The sequence below is a fragment of the Rhinolophus hipposideros genome, assembly GCF_964194185.1.
Source record: "Rhinolophus hipposideros genome assembly, chromosome: 12".
In the NCBI taxonomy this organism is placed as follows: domain Eukaryota; kingdom Metazoa; phylum Chordata; class Mammalia; order Chiroptera; family Rhinolophidae; genus Rhinolophus; species Rhinolophus hipposideros.
In genome coordinates this window covers 70,941,921-70,948,102 of record NC_138058.1, presented here as the reverse complement: position 1 = coordinate 70,948,102, position 6,182 = coordinate 70,941,921, and positions in this window count along the sequence as shown.

The following is a 6,182-nucleotide window of genomic DNA, read 5'->3' as shown; positions in this document are numbered from 1 at the left end:
CGGTGCTCGCCCACGCAAGTTTTCACTGGTCCAGGCGTGTGGATTCAATCTCCCCGCTTAGCAACAGTGTTTGCCTCCCGCATCAGAAAGGAAACAAAAAAGTAAACCTGCAGTCAAAGGCACCCGCAAGGGCAAATCCCCATGAAAGCAAAACAGACCTGTGGGGAGGAGAAGCTACTGCTGTCTGCCTCCGTGAACTCCCATGAGAAAGGCACGGAGGGAGGGAGGGAGGGCAGCTCGGTGGCTCGTCTGCGACTCCGAGAAGGGTTCTCAGCCCTTCCCTCCTGATTCCCCTTGCGCCGTCTTCGCTCATGGTCATTGTTCTTGGGCTATTATAACTGCTTCCTAATTCATGTGCCTGTCTTTCATCTCTCCACCTACAAGAGATCCTACACTCTCACTGTCAAATGAAACAGCAGCCTTTTTCTCTTCTTTTTTGGGGGGTGACTATTGGCTTTACATTGCCAGAGAAATCTTTCTAAAGCACAGATCTGACGTCGTTGCTTCTCTGTTTAAAATCTGCCAGTGGACTTCGTATTACACTCCCCTGTACATTGGTCACTTGCGCGCCTGGCTGTGTCCCCCATCACACTTCTGGAGGGCGGGAGCTGTGTCCCCGGCACTCAGGAGCCCCGACCGCCTTAGCACGGTCCAGTCACATTAATCCTCATTCAGTCCCTCAAAAGCTTTCCTTCACTGCTGAGTCTTCTCACATGTTTTCTTTGCCCAGAACATTATCCCTTTGATGCTTCCTCTAGCAAACTCCTCATCCTCATTTTAGACATCTTTCCCTCAGGAAGCCTTCCCTGAACCCCAGTGAGGCCAGCACGTCAGCCTCCTCCCCATGTTGTCTGATAAGCTTCCGGACTGATGCCCTTAATAACATTTCGCTATCAGTAGGTACATTACATTATAAATAACCAAATAGCATTTGAAAAAAATAAAATCTTTACTGGGCTGACTTTGTAGCGTAGAGTCTAGAGCAAAACATGACAACATGAAATACAAAGATAATCTTTTGTCAAACCTCCTAAGGATTCCTTACAATGGATTTTGTTTGATTCAGCATTATCAAATTATTGGCAAATTTAGCAACTTCTATTTTTCCTCCTGCTTGAATTTTATGCTAATCGATACTAATTGTCTTAGTATTTCTTAAATATTGTAGGTAGGATTAAATTTTATTTTGGAGAAATAAAACTAATTCTCAGCATTGGGAATTCTCAGAAATTAATTGATATGGAATACACTTCAGGAAAACTTGCACACAGGTTGTCAGATATTTGATAATTCATCTTACACAAATCTGCAGGGTTCAAGTTTCATTTGTTAAAGATTTTATCAAAGCAAAGTTTTGTTAGTAATAATTTAGATGAATCATTTGAATTTATCTTTGACATTTTCTGTATGTATTAAAAATTCATTTGAATTAATTGTGTTGAAAAAAGAAATACACTCAGCAAACTTGAAATCTTTTGTTAGGTAACTACATATCATTTACATAATGGAAAAGATAAACTCTAATACCCTCTCCTAAGAGGAAAGAAAGTTGCTAAATATTAGAAAACAATAACATTGGTTTCAGACTTATGTTTCCAAAACATTTAAATATCATTAGACCGTTGAGAAGTTTTGATCAAAGAAAATTAAACAAACAAAAACATTTGAATTAATTTTTTTGACTAGACACATTTACATAAACAGTGAAAAATCTCCCTCCTTTCTCTCAATAGAAAAGTCCTCTCTTTGGAGGCCACCGCTGCGTTCTGTGTTTTTTTTGGTTTGTTTGTTTTTTTGTATTCCTACAGAGATGTTTCATGCGCAAATATTTATCTATGTCATTGCCCCCTAGTATACACAGTAAAAGTCATACCATTTCTTGCTTTTTGAACCTAGAAAAACGTCTTGCAGCTTATTCCCTAACAGTGCAAGAAAAGTCTTTTTCCCTCTTTTATGTCTACATAGTACTGTACTGCTACATATACTATATGTATAACTATAAATAACCCATGCTGTTCCCCAACCCTGAACACTTAGGTTGTTTCCAATATTTTGCCACCACAAACAGCACCAAATATAGAGCAGTCTTGTACAGACTTCATTTCACACAGGTATGAGTATTCCTAAAAGATAAGTGACTAGGAGTAAATCACTGGGCCAGAGGCACAAGAATTGGTGCTTTTGATCGATATTGTCAAATTGTTCTCCAAAGAAGTTGTATCAGTTTATCTTCCCTTTAGCAAGAGCTAAAGGTATGAGAAATATGATAAAGCAAACAAATGTTCACTTGGTCTTTAGAAAACAGCATTCTTCATTCTGTATTAATACATTTCTTCAACAAAAGCATCCTTATTCTTTGTGATAGAAAGAAGCTGCAAACTGCTAGAACAGTAGGTTTTCCTTGCTGATGCTATCCAAGTTTTTCCAGTCATCTTGCCTTAAGGTCTGACATGTGAGTGTGATATACACATGACTTTTTGGATCTATCACAATAATCTAAGTATGTTATACACGTTCATAATGTATGTAGTGTACATTATATACTATTACATTCCTGAATATTCCTTGGAATAAACTCTCAAGAGGTGTTCTTTGCAGAAAAAGAGAAAGAGGGTAAGTGTGATAGATACCGACATCTACAGCAATATTGTTTATATCCTTTGCATTTTCTTCAGCCCAATGTAATTTCATTCTGTAAATACCATTAGAGATTAAGAAGCTGGTCTTTAAATTTTGTTTCACAACCTGCAGAGTGATTTATTTCTGTACACATGATTGGAACAGAGCATCTTCTCACACTTTTGAATAACTTTCATCTTTTCTGGTTGGGTTGGGGAGCCCAGTGCTAAACGGCTAGTGTGTGACTACACTGCTACCACATTTTTAAAGAAAGCTCCATCAAAGTTGAATTCTTACATTCTGTTCTATTTGAATTCTATACAAGCACAATTTAGGTTGTTTGCTAATGTCTTATTGTTAAATGGCCACCTCCTTGTACTATCCCCATGGACTATATCAGTTGCACCAGATTGGTTTTGCCCTTCGGACTCTCTCCCTGTGTATCTGTCTAATATTGGATACCAGTCAAGATGACCTAAGCAGGGCAGTTACTAGTTGGGCTATCATTTGCTGCTGTGCAAATGCTTTGACTCTCCACCAGGTGGAGCAGTCTCACTTTAGGGAGTCCATTAAATACCGCCTCTGAAGTTTGGGTGGTCAATATTCCAGGTAAAATGGATGTGGATTGGAGTAGAGCAGGGTGCAGTCATATTTCAGTTTAAGGTTTTAAGTGAGGAACTCCCAATCCTTAGGCCATGGTTGTACTATTAATCAAGGTAGAGTTTAGTGTCTCTGGTCTAAACCACGTGCAGAAAAAAGGCAAATCCTACTGTTATGGGTTGACGTATTCCCCATCCCTGCCCCTTTCCAAAGTCATACATTGAAATCCTAAGCCCAGTACCTCAGAATGTGACCTCATTTGGAGTTAGGGTCTCAACAGAGGTAATCAAATTAAAATGAGGTCATTAAGTGGGCTCTAGTTAATATAACTGATGTCCTTATAAGAAAGAAAATTTGGACTCGGATACACACAGAGGAAAGATGATATGAAGAGACACAAGGAGAAGACAGCCATCTACCTGTCAAGTGGAAGAGCCTGGAACAGAGCCTTTCTTCTTGGCCCTGAGGAGGAATCAATCCTGTTGACATTTTGATTTTGGGCTTCTAGTCTCCAGAAATCTAGGACAATAAAGGTCTGTTGTTTTAGCCACCCAGTTTGTGGTATTTTATTATGGCTGCTCGAGAAAACTAATACACCTACCCATTCACATTTGGGGGTAATTTAAGCAAGCTAGATTTAAGCATTTACTATGTTAGAGAAACATTTTCTCCGCAGAAAGTGATAATTAACGTAAACTGGGTTATCATTTAGGGATATATTATTGTAAAAGAATAAACTTTAAGTACTCTTAAGCCATTTGGAAACCCCCTTTTTATAGAAATAAGTGGCTTGCTGATAAACGATTCCAAACTTCTTGATTTACACAAAGGGGGGTCCTAAAGGCTTCGTCCCATTCCAGTCTGCGGCATTTTAATTGGGTGGTTGTGATGAATGTGACTACAAGAGGAAGTAGTCTGTACCACAGCAGGAAAGGAAGGAGACTGTGCACATATTTGTACATGTGTGACTAGATAAGCAAATATATATGCTTATGTGTGAGAGAATAAGTTTATATCTGGGTGTAGTCATGTGAAAAATGTGTGTTACAAAGAAAAAGGAATGAGAAGAGTTGGGTCTGCCAGAAACAGAAGTATGGGTGCAAGGAGAATGTATGTGTGAAGGGGAGAAGTGTTTGTATGAAAAAGCGTGTGTGTGTGTGTGTGTGTGTGTGAGAGAGAGAGAGAGAGAGAGAGAGAGAGAAATACGAGGTCTGACAAGTAAGTTCGCGAACTCATCCTAGAAAAAGTGCTACACACCTCATTGCTGAATATCACTATGGTCACCTTTGAAGTTCTCCCCTTGGGAAGCTCTGCACCGACACCAGCACCTAGTCTGCCCTTCAAAGCAATTTTGGAACTCTTTTTCTGCAATGGCAATCAGAGCTGTCGTCGTATTACCCTGGATGTCCTGAATGGCATCAAAATGTCTTCCTTGCAATATTTCCTTTATCTTCTGGTAAGGAAAGAAGTCATTGGGGGCCAGATCAGGTGAGTAGGGAGGGTGTTCCAATACAGTTATTTGTTTCCTGGCTAAACACTCTCTCACAGACAGAGCCGTGTGAGCTGGTGCATTGTCGCGATGCAAGAGCCATGAATTGTTGGCGAAAGGTTCAGGTCGTCTCACTTTTTCACTCAGCCATTTCAGCACTTCCAAATAGTAAAACTGGTTAACTGTCCAGTTGGTACAAATTCATACTGAATAATCCTTCTGATATCAAAAAGGGTTAGCAACATCGTTGCAACAAGTTTGGAAACTTGTCAGACCTTGTGTTTAGTGTCTGTGGAAAGAATGTGTGAGAGACATGTATATATATGAAAAAGGGCCATATGTCTGTTTAAGCATGTGTGCTGTCTGCATTGAAGGAAGCCGATGTGTGTAAGAAATACATGTGTGAAGCACATGCATAGAAGGGGGAAATGTGTGTGGAGAGATGTGAATGTGTGAAGGAGAGAACAATGCATGTGTGTGAGGAGAAGTGGATGTGTGTGATTCTTTAGGATAATGCTGGTCAAAGAAACAAATGTGCCCAGGAGCCATGTCTAATTGCCTTCCTGACCCCATGGCCTTTTCGAGAACTCTCTGCTTACTGAATGGGCTTGGAGATTGACAGCTCCTTTGTAAGTTTCAGGTTGGCCACCAAAGTTTTTTAATTTGGTCCCATTCTTGTCAGCATTTTAAAGTAGGTTGATTTCCCCTCATTTAAGAAAATATCTTGAGATTACTTTTTCAAGTTTTGGTTCAAGTTCAATAAAGACATAGAAAATAAGTGGGTCAGGTTCGGTTCAGGAAAAACAAATTTAATCATTTGTATTTGTTGTTTAAATCAGTGACTAGAAGCAGAAAAAGGATTCATTAAGCTGGAAAACAATACACAATTTTGTCATTGAATTTCATTTCTTGTCTAAGTAATTCTTCATTGTTAGGAGTCCATGTGTTTCTAAAATTTATTGTGGCTCTTCAAAAATAGAATAGACTTTCCCCAAAGTTATTGTATTAATTAGCTAAGGTAGAGTACATCTTCCTAAGAATTTTTTCCCTAGCAATAACATCATAATTCACTTTGATTCTTAGGTTGAGCCAAATTGTATTTTTGTCTTTATTAAAAGTGGCTTCCTTTTTAGTGTTGGGTTTCAAGGAAAGAAATTAATGTTTGGAATCACTTTCTTATACCAGGGCATAGGCTAACCCTAGCCCAAATCTGCTCAGCTGCCTATTTTGTTGTTGGTTTTGCGTTTTTAAAAATGGCCAATGAGATAAGAATGGTTTTTACATTTTAAAAGATTATATTTTAAATGTTTATATAAGTACTTATATGTTACTTAATAATTTTTAGGCAAAGCCTAAAATACGTCCTTCTGGGTCTTCAAGAAAAAGTTTGCTGACCCCTGTTCTATAGGATTTTATTTGCTTGATAAAATGTAAGTTTTCAAAATGCAAGGGAGAAAAAGGTAAGAGCATTTTT